Raw genomic sequence first — 21,495 nt, forward strand, 5'->3', positions numbered from 1 at the left:
TTACTATATGATATCACTAGTGACACTATCCCTTCATTCGCTCGTTTGACGGTTAAATGATTTGAAATTTATATCAAATTAAAGTATCAAGTTTTTTCTATCGAATAAATGTTGTTGTATAGGTTTAATGGCATATAAGAGCACATTAGGTCCTCTAAAGACAGTAACACTGACATTAACAGTGCACTCGGGAGCCCCCGCTTGGGGAATCCCCGCATTTTGACACCTAGGAAAACACATTTTCCTCACGGACTTGGCTCAGGTGAAACGCCAGCTGATTGGCTGGTTCATTTGTGCGAGTCCTTTAACACGAAGGATGAATCTCTATGCGGGACGAATTTATTGATAGCTTGAATTGTGAATCTAAATAAATCTGGGAAATAACTGAGTTACATTTAAGACAAGTATACCTTTCGTTAAGACAAATCCATTGTTCATATGTATCCATCGCCGATTAAAACACGAAATACACTGTTCAGTACTATCGCCATTTTGGGATAGATATTTAAAGTCTATCTATTATTCGTTCTATAGCCAAACCCTGAACACGCATATGTGTATGCATGTTGTTTACGAAGAAGGAAGTTTTTATGACCAGGTTTCAAGGCTTTCAAAAAGCAACTGCCATATCCAGTTTCATATCTATACACGCTTTTGTAGGTATTTGACAAAAAATAGGTTTGATGTCAAAAGTAATAGACTGTTCCGATTTTTTGCATAATGTCTTCAATATGTATTAGTTTTTCCCGTGATACAACATTGGTGTAAAATATGAGCGCGTTTTAATTGATAAAATTTGCCCCTTAAGCAAAAGTGCAAAAGAGAGAGTATGAGGTCACCTAACTTCCTCATGCTGGACTGGGACGACTGGTTAGAATCTTGGTGTAAACATTACAAAGTGAGGGTGTCCTGTTGGATGTCTTCGACAGTATTAAACCAATAAAACATATACCGTAGCCTTTCAAAACATGCAAACAAAGGCACCACACGCATCTCGCATAGTAATGAAGTCGTCCGTCAACATAAACCTTAAAAAAATATATGTCATGACATATATTGATGTTTTTGTACTTTATCCAACAAAACATAAGAAATCACCCGTAATCGTACAGTAAATTACCGGTTGTTGTCCAATACACAAAGCTATTATTGGAGAGTTAAAGGCAAGGTTTTTAATGTACACATGCCAGACAATAGAAAACATCACCAACGGAATGGCATTTAAACAAACGAGCAAATGTTAAAATATGTATTTATCTTAAATAATTTCGATATCAGCAGTCTTCCTTAGAAGTATATCCGGTATTAATATTTCATTGTCTTTAGCCCATGCACTACAATGTTTCATTTAACAGAAGGTTTGGAACAAGAAACCCGTCTTTTTTACATGGAACATGCATATAGACGTTTCTAAACACTGACAGATCAGTGTACATTTCCAGTATTAACTGTATTTTCTTTGAATCCGTAATTTTGCAGTAACATTTGGTAGTTGCAGTTAAAACCTGGCATTTTCCCATAATTTATTTACACACAATTTCTTCATATTGAAAGGTTTGTGCCCTTTTTTGCAGAATCGATGAAGATATCTTACCACAGATCAATTTGTTTTTAACGACGGATTGAGAATATGGCGGAGGACAAAGACGAAGTGAGTGATTTGGTAACTTGTATATCAAACAAAGAAAGAATTCAATACTTTAACGCAGAGACAATACGCCACAATTTCTATTTAAGAATTAACTAACCAAGTCATGCCGTTTCGTGTCATGATTCCTGCTACATGCTATTTTTATCATTCGTCGAATTGAATAACATATGGTTACAGTATTTGTTCTATATCCAGTTTCCTCTGGTTATCTTTGTGGTATAAAGTAATCAAGAAACTAATGATTTAGTGCAATTTCGGTTCTGCATCAATATCGTGGCATATTGTAATATAATTATTCATTTATTCCTAGGTGTTTTAATAAGGTGTCCCTGATCTATATGATTGTGAATTTTGGAAATTATTACCGTTATTATTTTACACGGATATCGTGGTTCGAACCATAACATATCATCGTTATTGTTCGGTGCATTATATGTTTAAAGAAATATGTGGCAAAATGAACCTTTATTGTATGATGATAATTTCCAGTTTCGAAAATGTTTTTAAACCGATATACTGATAATTGAAGGCAATACAATTGGGGCTTGAAATGGCAGCATCAAGAGATGAGGTGGCTCAACTAAAAATCCTCGATACCGACATCTCAAAGACACCAATCTTAGGCACGAAGCCTATGGCAACTTCATCGGTATGGTTAATGTATTCAACACTTCATTTTGTAATGAATGAGACAGGATTGATATGTACCTTCCTTTCTATCAAATAAAGTAGTGTCGACATCAAAAAAGGATTATGTCATTGGTTAAAGATATGACATTCATTTAATTATTGATTGTTTTTACAAGGTGTCCATGAACTTAAGGGTCGTGAGTTTTGGAAATTATACCGTTATTATTACCATGCATGTTTAAAAAAAATCTACATGTTGTCAAAGGGTTTGGAAGCATATATTGTATTTATCTATTGACAATTAGAATATAATCGAAGGGAAAGTTAAAACATGATGGAACTGTAAATAACATCTATTGGTATTACAAAAAAACAACTGCTTGTGTACCTGTTTTAATTATTCACAGAAAGGACCAGTTGGTAATCTACGTCGGTACGAGACAGTATTTCCCAAATGGCGGTACAGACGTATGGTGAGTAATGACGATTATGCACACTCCACATACAGAAAAGAGTTATATGATTTGAAAATAGGCCACGAAAAGGTGACATAAAACAGATATCATAACAAAAGTTATTACGAAAATTTGTAAGTATGATAGGATCGTAGGTAAGGATTATAAAAATTACATAATCCCTATCAGCTTACAAATGAGATTAAGGTGATTATTCGATAGAAAACCGCCACAAAGTTAAAATAACTTAGGATAGGAATTTTCATATTCCCCGACGAAAATCCCCACCGAAAAATCCCACAAAAACCCAAAGGACTTTCCACATATAAAATCAAGTATGTTAATATATATATATATATATATATATATATATATATATATATATATATTATATAAAATTCCCCGAAATGCATCAATTCCTTTCAAATTCCACAAAGTCGAATTTCCCGAAAAGTGAATTTTATCGGGAAAACAAACAAAAAAAAAAAAAAAATTTTTAAAAAATGGGGTAAACCGTTGAAACAAAATTTAATAATTTCCTTAAATACAATACCAAAAAATTTGAAAAAAGTTTAATTGCTAACAAAAAAAATTCAATTTGGAAAAAAATTGTTTATTAAATTATGATTAAGTATTCCGTTTATTAAATGAAAAAACCCCTTCAGCAAATTGGATGATCACAAATACAAAATGATCCATTTATCCAACAATGTTTTCAAACCGGGACAAAAAACCAAAAACCCCTCAAATAATTAAAAAAAGTAGGATCAACAAAATTGATTAAAAAGTCTCCGGGGAAAAACCAAAAACTTTCAGGGGTTTATTAAGTGAAGTAAATAAGGAACAACATTAGGAGTTAATGGCATTTTTTTAAAAAATTTAAATTTTTTTTCCCCTTTTTTTTATTTTTTTTTGGTTTTAAAAAACCCCCAAAAAACCAGTAATAACCCAATTTAAAAATTTTTATCAACCCAAAATTTTTCAAAACACAAATACCCAAAACCTTTTTCCCCCAATGTTTTAAAATTAGGGTTTTTCATCCAAATTTTTAAAAACAAAAAATAATTTACGTTTATTATTTTTTTTGGGTTTTTTCTTTATTAAAATTTAACGGTTTTACAAAAAATTTATATTAAAAATTTTTAAATTTGGGGGGTTATATTAAAGAAAAATTTTTAAAAAACAAAAAAATTTAAAATTTTTTTTCCCAACCCCCCAAAAAAAAAAATTTAGTTCACTTTGAACAGGGTTTTTTCCTTGTTTAAATTTTTTCAAAATTATTTTTTAAAAGTTTCCGAAAAACTCAATTTGAAAATAAAACATTTTCACTTGTTTCAAAATTTTTCCCCCAAAAAATTTTTTAAAAAAAATTTTTTTAACCCTTTTTTTGTTTGGGAAAGAGGGTTTTCTTTTTTTAAAAAAAATTTTTAAAAAGCCCATTTTTATTTTTTGGGTTTTTTTTCCAAAAAAAACTTAAGGAACAGTTGGGGTAGGAAAACAAGGGTACCTGGAAAAAAAAAATCCAAACCAAAAAATTGAACAGTGTTCATCCAATTAAAAAGGCCAAACCCCAAAAAATGGTTTTTAAATTTAACAAGAACCTTAGGGTTTTTTTAAATGGTTTTAAAATTATTTTCCCAAATTGGGAAACAAATTTTTTTTTCTTTTGGCCAAATTCATTTATTGTTCCCCTGAAGAATACTTAAGCCTTTTTTGGGGAAATAATTTAAGATTTTGTTTTTTTTTCCCCGGGAGAAATGTCCTTGAAAAATTTTTAAAATTCCCCCCTTTGAAGGGATAAATCCTGGGGGTTTTTATTCTATCTTCCTTCCTGAAAGGGGTTTTTTTTAATTTAATTTTTACAAAGAATGTTTCTTGCCATTTTCCAACCCAAATTTCTTAAATTTAAAATTTTTTTTTGATTTTAAAATAAAAATCCCATTTTTTTTACCCTTTGTTTTTTAAAAAAAAACCAAAATTCCCCAAATCGACCCACTGAAAAAAAAATGGGGGGTGGGGCAAGAAATTTTTTTTTTTTTAAATCCTAATCGGGGTTTTAAAAAACCCCGGGGGGGGGAAAAATCCCCGGGGAAAAAAAAAAGCCCCCCCCAAAAAAATGGGTTTTTTTTTTAAAATGGGAGGGCCCCCAAAAGGGGGTAAGCTTTTTAAAAATTAGTAAAAAAAGCCTGTTTTGATTGTTTTTTAAATTTTATACTAAAAAATTCTTTTTTTTCCCCCAAAAAAAGGATAACAAGGGGGCTTTAATATCTTCCCCCTTTTTTTTTTTTTAAAATTTTTTCATAAAAAAAGGAATACTAGCCAAATATTTTGCGGTAAAATTTTTAAATTTTTTCCCGGGTTTTTTTTCGTTTTTTGTGTAGCGGGGGGAATGAAAATTTTTTAACCATTTGAGAGGTTTAGGGAAAAATTTTTCAACCAAACAAACGGATTATATTCTTTTTTTTTTAAAAAAAAACTTTTAACGAATTTAATTTTGATACCCCCTTTTTATTTAAAAATTTTTTAAAAAATCATTAATTTTTGTTTTTAAAATATTTTTTTTGTTTTTCCCTTTTTAAATTTTGAAGGTTTCTTTTTAATTTTAAATTTTTTAAATTTTATTAAAGATTTGGGGAACAATTTATTTAAAAAATTGGCTTATTTTTTGGGGGGGTATTCAAAACCCGGGGCAAATTTTTAAAAATTAAAATTGAACAATTCCCTTATTGGAATATATTTTTAAAGGGACACCCCTTTATCACATAAAAAAAAAAGAGAAAACATAGCTCAACCGTTCTTCTGATCGTATCTTCGGCGTTTATTTTCTATAGAAATTATCGTTGCCCGGGTGTAAAATTCATCGACGCCTAGGTGTAAGCACCGGCGCCCGGTCGGTACGATTGAACCCGGTGAGCATGCTATATGTCCAATATCTAGATCTCTTGCTTTTTGAGAGGTTGAAAATGTAAATTGTTTACAAACGGACGACGGACAAAAGGCGATTAGAATTGGTCACTTGAGACTTCGTCGCAGGTGTCCTAAAAAACTGCAGTTGAATTAGATTATGTTATAAGGTCAATCGTGATATACAATAACAAAAACATTCAGTTGAATGTCTTTCTGTTCCTAGGACACCTATGAGTTGTTACATGCTGTAATCAGAGGGGATACATATCAAGTTGAAGATCTTTTACTGGAAGGTGCTGATCCTAACGAGGTAAGATACACATCTTCAATACTATTTTAGGAGTGATATGGTTCATTTCAGATTTATGTATGACTGATTATCGCGTTCAAGTTCATGACGCACCTTACTATGCATGACGATTTGTCATCAACATCATTTGTGAGGTTGAGAAATTACATAATTTGTATAAATCACACATTTCAGCCAATAGAAAGAAGACCTTCATTCAATACAGTTTTAGATGTGATTAGTTACGCGATCTTAAATCTTAAAATGATAGTTTTGCATGAAACGCGTTAAACGCCTAATGGTTGTGAAACCTTAATCCGAATAGATTAAGTTAACAAGTACATGTCTCATATTCGTGTAGGAGGTATATAACACTCTTTTTATTTCATCCTAAGAACACGGAGCAAAATGTCGCCATCCTAACAAAGAAATACGCCAACCAAATAAGTATATTATGACACGTTTTTATGTTTGCTATTTTATTTATAGTTAGGACCTTTGCAAAACTGTTTATGTTTATTGTTGTCACATATCTAAAACTGTTTCATCCTTTGCATTTTCATGCATTTATTAGTTTAAATCTTGAATATAACGTTCTGTAAGTGTGTACGCAGATACAGGTATTAATCAATGTATATTATTATACCTCATGTTTATAACAGTGCCTATGATTAGCCGAAACGGATCACATGAAAAGGGACAAAACATCATATCTCCCTGAGGCGCGTGAGCCAGGGGGACAAATATCATATCTCCCTGGACCGCGTGTCCCCATGGCGACCCCCACATTCTGTTCCGGGGAGTTGTCTCCCTTCAAGTTATTTACAAATGGCAGACGAACAGAAAAGTAAACGTTTTCATGCGGTCGAAGAAGCGGAAATAGATAAAATTCTGCAAAACAAGATTGCTCAGAACACGAAAATATGAACAAATGCACACGCCAATTGTTTACAAGAGTTTCCAAAAGAAACTGTCAATAACACCATGGCGTATCAATTGAGCGACCAGGATCACAGGGCTTTGTGATAAAAATGATTTTTTCATATCTTCAGTGCATTTTTGAGAATCATCATTACTGATTATTTTCGGTATGATAAACAATTTATGGCCCTGGGTGCAGGGTAATATGAAGGTTTGTTTACCCGAGGCTCTCATATTTTTCTCGGCCAAGCCCTCGAGAAATATGAAACCTTCGGGAAAACAAACTTTCATTTTACCATGCATCCAGGGCCATAAATGCATATTGTCCGAGTTGCTAGCATGTATTCGTAAGTTTGTGTTACATCAAATTAAGTCTAAAGGATTCTGTATTATTTTATAGTATACAAAATTGTATAAGAAATAACACCTTGGTAAATACGTTGCAAGCGCTTCGGATAGCCTTTCATAGTCGAGTACATTTGCAGCAGGTTATTGTTGAATAATGTTGAAAAGATTAGAAAGGGACGAAGGAAATGAAGTTTTAAAGTAACCTCCTAAAACGAACGCAAAACGCTTCGATGACTTACAGAGGTATATCTTACTGTTTGCATTCATGACGATGTTGAATACTAAATGTAATTATTGTCTGATTTCACTTAACTAGTCATGGTGGAACAACGTAGAAATAATTACTCTGACAAAACGTTACGGTTAGATTCGGTCTTGGCTTTATAATTAATGTTTTATTGATTGAAATGGTAACTTTAACATTTACACACAAGAAATGATCTTCAAAAATTTAAAATAGCATAATATTGTCGGTTTTAAAATATACTGTTATAGGGAACATCCGACTAATTGAAAAAATACGTTTTTGAAACAGACCCTGTGTATAGAAAGTTAAGCCAAGGATAAAATGTCTGGCAGCCACTGATTGGCCAGTATGTTATGAAGTGAGAAAATAGATATATAGCCTGATAGGTAACTATCAATAAGAAATGTTGATATAAATTTCTTAGTCCGATAGTTTTTTTGCCCAAAAGTTCACGTAATAATAATAAACAGGTAAACATTTAAGATTTTTGAGAATTTTTACTGTGAAATTTACCTGTTTTCAAAATGGCTACCTTGGAGAAAATTTGAGCTGAAGAACCCAACTTTTTTTATAAGGTGTTATATCAGACCCTAAACTTTTGTTATAAACCATAGTTGTCATATTGAATTCAGGAATTTGAATGAAATACTCCAAAACGTTAATACTAAAGTCTATGGGAAAACAATTGGTTGGTTGGTCTCTAAATAAAAACATAAAAAACATACAGTTCTTAGCCAAAAAAAACCCGCACTCACTAAAATGACCCGTGATGTGTAGTGCTTCGGAGTAGTGGACACGAACAAGATGTTGTCGGCTTGCGGGTCCATGAACCTACTAACTATACCCGGCGAGCTCCAGTATTTTAAAAGCTATACACGCCCCAAAACTATTTATATTTGGATTCTACTGGGTAGCTTTTACCGAGGTAACAGACTACGTCATATATCACCTCCTACCCAGGAATGACCATATTTGGTCGTACCTGGCCACGTTGTCCAGCTTTCGCTGGGTCAACTTACAACGTCATCTCCCGCTTTAATTAAATAGATATTAGAACTGGGCCCCACTTTGTTAAAGTTCTTCAATGGACTTTCGAGACTTTTAGGCCGTTTGATCGGACATATATCACTATAGGTGGTGACAGAGATAACAATTATTAAAATTCTCCTAGGAGCAATCATATCCCTCCAAGCACTACACAATAGTCACTCCAGAGTGCTAAATTTAACTTACATGTGTATAATCCACCCTATATACAAATTCATAGTTAGGTGAACATTTATCAAAAGTTCTTATAACAAATTAAGAAAGTAGTAATGAACTTATGAAATTGCAATTAAGTAATAATTAAGTTATGTAGCGATTGCATAATGACCCTCATTTTGTTACATTTTAAAACCAATCTTAATTCCATTAGCTATGTGAACTTTGTCTATGCTTGAAGCCCCCTTTTTTAAACGGCTCATGAACAATATACATTTATACTTCAGAACACAAGTGTCATTTCTTCACCATCATTCACTGTTTATTTCCGTTATTTAACGTCATTATGCGTGATCAGTATTTATGTTCAGTAATGTCTTGATTTTTATCCTCTTGTGACCGGATATCCAGTCAAAATTGCTGTGGGTAAAATATTGAATTCAGTTTAGATAAATAAAAAGGAATTCATAAACGGATAACGATATTTCTCTCATGTATTTGGAAATCAATATATAACTTGCATACTTCGATGTATCTTGTGAGGGCGATAACTAGAATTGCGTTATTCACGTCACAACCTATCCAACCTTCAATTAAATTACATGTGCAACATTCTAATTATGACAAAATGTCGATATACGTTTTAACCAACTAAAAAATTTTGTTTGTTTTTTATTTGATTGGGTTTTTGTTGTTGTTGTTTGTTTTGTTGTTGTTTTTTTTTTGTATTTTTTTGTAAGGACAACACAAATTCTGTAATAGATCAGGTACGACCTATCGGTTGTCCTTTTGACATTTACAGCACCTGGTCATTTTTCAGATTTTCCCAATACACAAACCTACTCTCTTTGTGACAGATTTAGATGCCTAAACTAGTGTCACAGAAACAAAGAAGTGTAGTGAGGGGTGATACCATACAAGATATAGTATACATGATGGCCGGTACGGGATACACGATACGGGATACGGATAACATGACATAGGATACACGATAAATTATACCCATTACCCGGTATGGATACACGATACATAATAAGGGATACATATACATGGTTAATGTACCGTGTATGTGCATCTTGTATCAATTATCGTGTATCCCGAACAGAGCATCGTGTATCACGTGTACCGAATATCTGTACAATATATGTGTATCCCGTACCGATTATCGTGTATCCGATGTCCGTACCGTGTATAGTGTATCATGTACAGAGGTACGATATATTCAGTATATTGTATCCTGTTCCATGTACCGTGTATACCGAACCATGTATGTATATCCCGTACTATGCAAAGTGTATCCAATCTCAAGTATCGAGTATCCCGTAACATGTATCGACTACCAAGTATCCCGTACCGAGTATAGGGTAAACTATACTATATATGTGCATAAAGTACGAGTATCGTGTATCCCATACCATATATCGTGTATCATTTACCGAGTATCGTGTATCCCGTAACATGTAATTTGTATCCTGCTCGGCCCAGCTGCGGTTTTTAGAGGATGATTTCTTCTGTTGTTCTTATTGTGTTGTTTTATCGGATGGAGTTTAGAACCTGGAGGGTGTCATGGTTGGGTTGACCCGTGGGACACCGGCGGTTTCGGTTTGGCGTGGGGAGACTGGTCGGGTGCGGCGTATCACCATCGCCCCGTCTTTATGGATCTCGGACCAGCATTCCGTTCCCAGAACTTCGCTACTGTCACCGCGGGAGAGACCCCGTCCTCTCCCCCCCCCCACCCCCTCCACCCCCCCCCTAGCCTTTCCGTGTTTATTTGCTTTGTCCTGTGTTGTTGTTTTGTTTCTTCTTAGGGTTAGTATTTTAGGTTTGCTTCCGCGGGCTTAGTTGGGGTGCGTTGTTGCTTTGAGATTGTTTACGCGGAACTAACGTCCAGCAATCCTTAACCGAAAGGGGGGCCTCCGGGTGGCGCTGCTTCCCACTTCGCTGATTAACTAAATGGGACGGGTCCGTGGAGGAAAGAAACGTACTCTTGCCTTTGTGAATGATAAAACAAGATATTCCCAGGTATCATGGGGGGGATAAGAGTGCTTGATGAAGGGGCTTGGCTATAAGGTGTAGAGGTGCAGCGGTAAAAGCGTGCAAGGGGATTTCTGCCTTGCCGAGGCTGGTAGGGGTATGGGGGGTTCGCCTCGTTGGGGGTTGGGGGTGCGCCGAAGTGGTGGAGCCTTTTTTGGGCTGGTTGGTAAGTGGGTTCTTGTTCGGGTGTGAGGAGTGGGGACGGGGGGGGTGGTGTATTTGGGTGATAGTGGGTGGGTCGTGCAGCTAGGGGCAGAAGGGTCAATCTTCGTGTGGGTGATGCTGTGGTGCGTGGAGGTTATATGATCTGTTGGTATCAGTTGGGGGAAGGGGGGTTGTCAGTGGAGTGTTTGATGGTGCTTTAGGGGGCCTGGGGAGATGGATTATGGTGGTGCCAGGGCCTTTATTGGCGTGTTGTTATGCGGCGCTGCGCGCTTCCTGTGTACCATGTATCGCGTACCGAGTATCATGTGACCTTTAACATGATGTGTACCTTGTACAGTTTTGTGTATCGTTTTTGCAGTACCTAGTAATGTTTACCCATGCTGCCACATACCGTGTATCCCGTACCATGTATGTATATCCCGTTCTGAGATTTGTGTATCCAGTACCAAGTATCGTATCTCCTGCACTGTGTATCATTTATACCGTAGTGTATCCTGTATCATGTATTGTGCATCCAGTACCACGTATTTTGTATCCTGTACGATGTATTGGGTACAGGGTATCGTGTATCTAGATCCGTGTACCATGTATCACATACCTGTATGTGTATCCCGCACTGAGTTCCGTATATCTCACACCAAGTATCGTATATCCCATGTCATCTATCCCGCACCAAGTATCGTATATCCCATGTCACCTATCCCGCAACAAGTATCGTATATCCTGTACCAAGTTATCGTGTATCCCGCACCCTGTATCATATATCCTGTACGGAGTTATCGTATATCCTGTACCGAGTTATCGTATATCCCATACCATGTGTCCAGTACCAAGTATCGTATATCCCGTACCGTGTATCGAGTACCGATTTATCGTATATCCTATTCTATGTATTCTGTATTTAGTAGCGCGTATCCCATACCTTGTACCTTTTATATCGTGTCAACCGTACCGTGTATCACGTAAAATGTAAACAGTCTGCGTATGTAAGTAAGTAGGTAATATGTATACAGATATATTATATATAATTGTCAAGTAGTAATAACGACAGTACAGACAAGTAAATTGTCAAATTTTCGAGGTAATCTGCCACTTTATCAAGACACAGGTATATTACATTTTTATACGATCACATATAGACATAAAACATGGAACAGTTACACAAATATAGTGGGTATATGTAAACTAATGTATTATATATATATCCATGTACATTGTACCCCCATGACAAATGGTAAAGGATGCACGAAACTCGTACTTGATGCACATTCATAGTATAGGATATCCGATACTCGGTACGTGATACATGGGGCAGGATACATGATACTTGATATTGGATACATTTTGCATGGTAAGGGATACACATACATGGCTGGGTATACACGGTACATGTTATTGGATACCCTCTACTTGGTACTGGATATACGATACATAGTACAGGATATAAGATACTTGGTACTGGATAAATGGTACAGGATAAAATAAAACTCTGTACAGGATACACAATATACGGTACGGGCATCGGATACACTTATGTAAATACATCGCGATCCATGTATTCATATAATCGTATAGACCACTTCAACAATGATCATGTCAGGTATCGGGCCGACTATCACTGCGCCATTTTAAGAACGCCTATGTGGCACAGCGGTATAAGCTGCGGATATTTCTTGCTAGGTGATTGGGTGCCGTAGATCGTGAGTTTAAGGCCCAGTCAGGGCACGAGTCAAAAAGTTGTGTTCCTTCGTCATTTCAGATTGATGTATGATTGATTATCGCGCTCAAGTTCATGTTGCCGCCGGTGATATCGCCATTATACTTTAAAGACCCGTTTTATTGGAACTAGCTATATACGATCTTTAGAACATTTTTACAGCACGAAGGATCGTACTCTGCAATAGTTTCAGATTACATTTATCCAAAAGCCACAAATTAACAACAAACGCTAATTTTAATTCATTTCGTTTTTCTTTTATTTAATACCAGTATTGGTAAGTTATTGATATCGTATAAGATTAATTTGGAGAGACCAGTGGGAACAAAGAATCATTAATTTGATAAAGTAGATTGTTGATTACAATCACCTTCGTTTTCTTTACATAACACAATCATGTAAAAGTTGACATTGCATAATAACAACGAATTAAATTGCCCAAATTGAAAACAAGGTTGTGCGCTAGAAGCAGCCTCATCACATGGGGATACAGAAATAGTCAGACGGAGGCGCCCAACATTGGAAACATAACGATTTCAGAGGATGTAATCCGATATTTTGAATTACCTCTTATTTATCAAAATGTGTGTGTAATGATTTGTCAACCGCATTTGTTTATGTGTATTATGTAGTGATTGAAACAAGAACCAGCCAAAAACACAACTTGATTACCAATATTTTTATCAACCTATCCAGAGGTGTGTATGTAGCAAATATAATCAATTATCCAACATATCATATACAATACGTAATAATTTGTATCGGTATTATCCTTCAATACAACATATAACTCATTCAGTGACCAAATATGTCGCTCAAGTCATCGACCGGAATACTCAGACTGTCACTCTATCTGTCACCAAAGATGCCGCTCCTGTCTGCAGTATACTTTGTGTCAACAGTTAAGGCTTTTTGGCATCATTTAAGTGTCATATAAGAACAAACTTCAATTGTCAAAATCAAAGATGGCTGCTTGTCGGCCATGTTGTTTTCTGATTGGTCTCAAAATAAAATATGCATAGCTAGGAACCAAGAGGAACCTTCATATGAAATTTGAAAAAGATCCCTTTCGTGCTTTCTGAGAAACAGCGATAACAAACTTCAATTGTCAAAATCCAAGATGGCTGCCTGTCGGCCATGTTGTTTTCTGATTGGTCTCAAAATACAATATGCATAATTAGGCACCAAGGGAAACCTATATATGAAATTTAAGAAAGATCTCTTCATCACTCTCTGAGAAATAGCGATGACAAACTTCAATTGTCAAAATCCAAGATGGCTGCCTATCGGCCATGTTGCTTTCCGATTAGTCTCAAAATACAACAGACCTAACAAGGCACCAAGGGAAACCGATATATGAAATTTGAGAAAGATCCCTTCATTACTTTCGGAGAAATAGCGATAACAAAAATTGTTTACGGACGGACTGATGGATGGATGGACGGACGGACGGACCACGGACGCAGGGCGATTTGAATAGCCCACCATGTTATGATTGTGGGCTAAAAAGACGATGAAATACCCAATACTCGGTACGTGATACACGGTACACCGTGGTCCGTAGGACGATTTGAATAGCCCACCATCTGATGATGGTGGGCTAAAAAGAGGATGAAATACCCAATACTCGGTCGATACCAAATACAATTTGCATGGTACGGGATACACATAAATGGTTCGGTATACACGGTACAGGGACCACGGAACCAAATGATTTCCCATAGACGGTAATGTTAACGCTTACCGCTGTACTGCTTAAATGGAGTTTTCAACACTGGTCCAGTAGCCATAATTTTGAAGTATGTCATCTCGGAAACCTCTAAATAGAATGATAAAAAATTCTACCAATTTGAACTTTTTTTATAGGGGGGCCGCCATCTTGTATTGAATTCAGCATCAAAAATTCATCTAAATTTACAACAAAATACACACTTAATAACCTCCCCCTGACAAAACAGGCTAGCAAAATAATAATCTTTTTTCTACATATTTTACATCTGCATGTATTGCCAAACCAACACATAAACATTTGGAAACTTCTCTCACCTAAATATCCAATCAGTAGGCCCCGATGCATTCACCTTCCTATTAAATCTTCTGCCTAAACGGGGAAAACCCACAATCTATTTTTGATTTGGTTCTGTGGTCCCTACATGGTATCGGATACACTCTACTTGGTGCTGGATATACGATACATAGTACAGGATATAAGATACTTGGTACTGGATACACGGCATAAAATATAACTCTGTACAGGATACACAATATACGGTACGGGCATCGGATACACGTATGTAAATACATCGCGATCCAGGTATTCATATAATCTTATAGACGACTTCCACAATGATAATGTCAGGGAATCGGGCCGACCATCACTGCGCCATTGAAACGTTCTTTTTCTAAGAACGCCGATGTGGCGCAGCGGTATAAGCTGATGCTATGTCTGGCTAGGTGATTGGGTCCCGTAGATAGTGAGTTCGAGGCCCGGTCAAGGCACGAGTCAAAAAGGTGTCTTCCTTCGTCATTTGTGTTACTATGTTATATATATATATATATATTTACATGTACTGTATACACAGAACGCCGATGTGGCGCAGCGGTATAGGCTGCGGATATTTCTGGCTAGGCGATTGGGTGCCGTAGATCGTGAGTTCGAGGCCCGGTCAGGGCACGAGTCAAAAAGTTGTCTTCCTTCGTCATTTGTGTTTCTAAGCTATATATCTATCTTTTAGCACAATGTATCATATACACTATGTGTTGGTGATATTACAATGTATCATATACACTATGTGTTGGTGATCCGAAGATATAGATTTGAACTTCCTGTCGTGGTTGTACCGAGAGAAATATATATAATATATGTACAATTCGTATCCATGTATGTAAATACATTGCGATCCAGGTATTAATATACCATCTAGTAGACGACTTCCACAATTATCATGTCAGGGTATCGGGTCGACCATCACTGCGCAATTGAAACGTTCTTTTCTAAGAACGACGATGTGGCGCAGCGGTATAGGCTGCGGATATTTCTGGCTAGGCGATTGGGTGCCGTAGATCGTGAGTTTAAAGGTAAACGAAATGCTGATTTGTTTTTTATTGTTTCCACAATTAAAACATTCACTCATTATTCAATTTTATTTTTTCATTAATTTAAATCGTCTCATGTGTGCTTTATATTTTTAAAATGGTAAATAATAAAGGACCTCTCGGAATCGCATGTTAAACCTAGCATGAGTTATCGCTCTTGAATTCAAAAGTGTTGTGACGTCATACATGACAATCGCCGAGCATAGGCAATTTCACAATGGCGCACGTATACAACTCCGATTATAGCGACAATGACGAGATACCCGAAGTCTCTTTCACATTAAATACCCACCCATATATGTATGAGCCTGAGGCATCTAATGATGACCACCACATCGACTCAGATTCGTCAGATTGTCCAGCAGAACTATGTGACGAAAGTGACACGGACAGCGCAGCTTCCAATCAACCTGTCGGAGAATGGTTAGTTTCCTTTGATTTGTTTGCTTATATTTGTATGTCAGACTGTTCACTCGATCATCTCACTCTTGTGTCGTTATTTCTTAACGCAGCTTATATTATCACACCATACAATAGCCAACGTAACAGCAAAATTAAAGAAATATATGCATCGTTTAGTGCCTACAGGGACATAACTGTACTTTCGGTATCGGACACGCTTGGGCTTGAGAATTATTTCACAACTTCTTTTAAGAAATACCTATTACTTTTTTTTCAAGAGCTAATCAAATACCAAAATTAGACCAATTTCTCGCGATTAGCGAAAAGTTACAAACCGCAAGATTGTCTTTACCCCGTATGATGCTGTCATGCAGTTTGAAAAGCAGGAAAATAAAGTTTACATGTGTACTAGACCATACAGTACAGATGTCTGCATTCAATTTCATAAAATGTATTATCGAACAGAAATAACATGGAACAAGTTCATTTCATTACGAGAACGTTTATTCCTAGACAATAATGAATTTGACCACAGGTATCCTAAAATGAAAAACACAAAAACAACAAAACAGTAAACAAATATATTAGCATTAGTATGCATAAAAAAATCACTTGTCATTATGTATATTTCTTTATTAATATGCAGACAATTCATTTCAGTGTAAAAGAGTCATAGCTTAAGCGTACGGTAAATCTGAATTCTTTTTGAAATGTATTTACTTAAACTATGGATTCATAATGCCAAAGAAAATAGAAAGGAACTTAGAAAATTCAATGTAGAATGTAACATAAAGTGACAACCTGAATAGTACCTGACTCACAGAGTATCTTGTTATTGCAACTTTGACAATGAAGTCTAGAAGTTCTAAAAAAAAAAGATGTTGCATGTAGTTGTTCGGCATATATAAAAGATGCAAAAATAAAATCTGAGGGGAAAAACAGATTTGGAAGGGTAGTCATATGAAGTGCATTGTATACATGTGTAGCAGGCCAGGTTTTAATTGTAAATACTGTACATATTGTATGGTTGCCTTCTAGCTAGGTGAAATTTTCCTTTTGTTCAGTTGTTAGAGCGGCGGAACAGTAAGCAGAGGGTCATGGCATGGGTTTGGCTGGCTGCACACTACTACTCCTTGAACGTTTACACATTTTCATAATTCACATAAACAAACAATCGATTAGTTGATGTGCAACATACATGGATGTACTAGTCACTCATCCGCATAGATATTTACATGCTGTGGCGTAAGAGACATTACCAGGTCTATACTTATTGTCCTCAGCTATAAATATACAACACATCTATGCAAACAATTTTCTTTGTGAACTCGCATTATATTTATGCTTTTAATGCCTTCAAATTCCTGAAAAATCTAATGCGCATCTACTTAGTTAAGGAAAATGTCTTACCAAATCTGACATCCTAAATGTCTATGGATGGATGGATGTATTTGATCTGATGTAAGTGCACAACTGAATCATTTGATAACATTTGCAAGAACTTTTCTGTATTTCCAGGTGTCCTTGTGGTATGTGTACGCATATGCCTACTGAAGAGGAAAGGAAATGCTGTCATGATATGAGTATTTTAGAGGAAAAAATGACCAATATAAACTGTATCACCCATCATGAAGGATTTATAGCAAACTGTCTTAACTTGCATGTACTGGAAACATCATATTACGAATATGCTGATACATATGGCCCAGGGGCACAAGAAGACATTCACAGGTAATACAGCAGGCAATGCAGTACATTCTTTTTATACCACATCGCTAAATAATGTAGTATACAAATGAGTAGTGCGATTACAAATTTAATTCATTTGGACCTTTGTCGATTGCAACAGTAAAAATACACTTGAGTATGTGAAGAAGTATCTTGACAAGTTGACATTAAAGAGATTTTATTATCAAAGTCTTTTAATTTCAGGATGTATCGTCTGATAGCATACCGCCGCTTTATCAGGTGGACATGGAAGGTCCTTGGAAAGAAAAACAGACGGGTTATACCAGCATGTGCAGTGACTGCCATACGGAAACAGTTTCCATCTGAGCAGTATACTGGATTCAAGTATTCACGTTTCTGATGTAACTTGTAAACCTGCGAATATGGTTGTGGATGATCAAGTCCCTGTCAAAATTTCCCATTGCACTACGGAGTTGACTGGCAATAGAGGGAGGGGGTGCGTCCATTTCCTGACAAAGAGCTGCTTCAGCCTGTTGGATGTTTGTGAACTGGAGTCTTCTGATTATGACTTCCTCCATCAACTCTGTGATGTAATCTGTAAATAAGAACAAAATATTGTATTAATTCAATAGCATAGAGACTGAATGTGCTGTTTCATCATAACTATCTTTTTTAGTTGTTGCTACCAAATATGTAGATTAGTATGACCATGCCCAAGAACATATCAAATAAAAGTATTGTTTCTATATCAACAGCAGTGTTCAGTCTTTTTTTCAGGCAGCTTCTACATAAATTCACACATTGCTTTCATTTTTTACATACCAAAGTTCTGTTTAACTTTGATCTCTTTTGGAACAGCATCCCCTTTTCTTCCTTTTGGAAAAGCAATTCTGTACCTGGCTGTCCCATCTTCCAGAGTTGCCTGTGGCCTTGAGGTATTTGCATTGAAATGCAGGGCTGCCAGACAGAGTCTGAAAAATATTATAGTTAACAGTCCATATAATTAAAACAATATGTATCTCTAAAAATAAAGTACCTTAGAAAGTAATTTTCTATTAAGGGCATTTTATTATATTTATGTATTACTATATATTTACATTCTGTGAGACAGTCTCCCATTACTCCTGTGTTAAACCAGATGGTATTGATCACTGTATAAATGCAGCCCAGATTACATGACTCACGTTCGTCAGCGTCACAGAAATGTTTCGCATTGCATTGCAGGTGAATCAAACCAAGCAAAAATTTCGACTTGGAAAAATCGCGTAATTATGACGTCATTTTGGTGAATTGTTGATCATAGTCACACCGAGGCTTTGTATTACACATCAATTTGATTGCAAATCAAGCACTACAATGAAATCGATTTCACATGTGCCGTTCTTTCAATTGAACAAACAGGGGAATAGCTGAACTTAAAACCCAGATTTAGCAAAGAGAAAGTGAAGTTTAACGTATGTTAATGTAAATATAACAATTAAACGCTTGTTAGATTGTACTTAATGTCGATATTAATGCAATCTGGATGGCAGATAAATATTCATGATGCCCTAACGGGCGTCATTCTATTTATCTGTCACTCAGATTGCATTGATATATTGACAATAAATACAATCTACCAAGTCTTTAATTGTTAAATATATAGGTGAATAAGTGATTGCTAGGTAGAGATATGTAAATTGTCCTGAAGAGAAACAAAATGATAAGGTTCAATGAATGTATAGTTAAAAAATACTTTGGTAGATGATTTCTTTTAACCCTTAAGATGTTTTAATATTACTGCAACTCACCTGGCTTTCATCTGATTGTAGAAGAAGTGACTAGCCTTTGGCGCAAAATAGTTCACCACATTGTGAAAGGACTCTAAGCAAGATGTCTGTTGTGCTGGAGATAGCTTTCCAATATCCTTCACCAAGAGTTTCCCACAAATAATCTTTTGTATTTCATGGAATACTTTGCTTCCTAAAATAAAACATTAGGGTATGAATTTGATGGAAAATACCCAGAAAATACTTTTAAATGATTACAAAAAAAAAAACAAAAAAAAAAAACACATAATAACTCATATCTGCTATTATTCTGCATATATATTTTCATTGAAATGATCTGGAAAAATCTAAATAGAATAACTGGCAGTGGAAAGGTTATCAATAACAGAAAATTATAGTTATGGTATGTTTTGTTACATTGGTTGTATCAACAGTGACTCCGGGTTATTTTGAAATTTCAAAATAATTTCTGCACTACTGGAATTAGAAAAGAAGCATCTTCAGTCTGTTTATTTGATAAATAAAGTTTAACTACTTCAACTTTGGACATCAATCTTCAAATTATAATTCAACTGGTCATGAATAATATCTTAAAATAACCTGGCTTTATCCATTTTCTTGAGATGTCCCCATGCTCACAGGAATGGAAAAGGTCTCCGTGACCCTCATGTATGTTTGAAATATGGTTTAGGATACTCGTCCATTTTTGCCGAACAAGTTCTGCATTTCCTCCACTGCTAGCAGCACACCAGTATGCATGGTTGCTTATTGATCTGGCCCATTCTCCAGCTATTGCATACTTTTTTGACTTTCCAAGAGCTTCCAGCTTCTTGTATACACCTATGAAAAATTAAAAAGAAAAACATGATAATATTTCAATTTCATGCTTTATTATCCCCCCTTTCCAACAAATTATATATAGTTATAAATTATTTACCAAGCAGAGCCGTTATACAGGAGAAAAATTAATCCAAGGGTAGAAATTGTATTGAAGGACATGTACATAAAATATGTATGCAACTTTAAAATAATTACTCTCTTTGTCTATCAAAACTATTAATGCTCAGTCATATTGAAGAACATTTTAATGAGCTCAGCCTACCCTTTGTCACATGCCAAACATCAAACCAATGGTTTATATCTTGATGTTCACATGCCATTAACTTCTTTACTTGGCAATGTCTGTCAGTGACCAAATCAGATACAGTGATGCCTTCATCTTTCAAGAATTGGAAGCAGCGCTTCAGTCCTTCAAGTTCCATTGCATAGGAATTTTTCACTTCATTTGACGGTAATAGTATAATATATATGGGAATAACATGATAAAAATCAGAATATTTATATTTCTTTTCATATAATGAGATTATAATGTACACTTGTCAACTTCATAAAAACAAATTTCAATTAATTGAAAGATGCAAATTGGAATCTTTTGATCAATGTTTTTTTTTTAACATTATGAATACATCCCAGTATGTTGGTAAATTAAAAAAAATATATACTCATAAGTGTACAGCACCAAAATATTGTTTATCATCATTTTGTCCAAGTTATAATAAATTAACATTTAATTACCTGGACAAGTCGAATATCAACAACTTTCGCAGTTTCCACATCCATGAGTGTGTAGCTTCCATATTTTGCAGTGTGTCTTGGGGAACTGCATCTAGCATCACCACCTAGTTTCAATGGACTACCACTTTTTCTTTTCTCATTCAGATACACAGACTGTTGGTATTGCCAGCATGATAATGTTGAAGGAACAATATAGGACCTTTGGAGTTTATTATAGGCTGTCAGACTCAAACCTAAAATTCCTGTATGGCTCATGAAATTGAATGTTTTCATAGGACTGTTCCCACTAAAAAAAATCCCACAAGCTATTACTAGGTTTCCCCAGGGCATTGCATTTGAAAATGGCTGGCTCCTCCATTTTCTGAGAAATCCACATGTACATCTACTGGCAATACAA

The 21,495-nt window shown here is 35.5% G+C and overlaps 1 long non-coding RNA gene across 1 annotated transcript; it reads left to right on the forward strand.

The window, feature by feature from the left end:
- The first annotated feature begins 1,569 nt into the window (after positions 1-1,569).
- Positions 1,570-2,755, forward strand: LOC117341006. Its single transcript, XR_004535533.1, has 3 exons — positions 1,570-1,651; positions 2,181-2,300; positions 2,689-2,755. It is a non-coding gene; the product is annotated as an uncharacterized LOC117341006 (long non-coding RNA).
- Positions 2,756-21,495: the final 18,740 nt, after the last annotated feature.

This window comes from Pecten maximus, chromosome 13 (assembly GCF_902652985.1).
Source record: "Pecten maximus chromosome 13, xPecMax1.1, whole genome shotgun sequence".
NCBI classification, from domain to species: domain Eukaryota; kingdom Metazoa; phylum Mollusca; class Bivalvia; order Pectinida; family Pectinidae; genus Pecten; species Pecten maximus.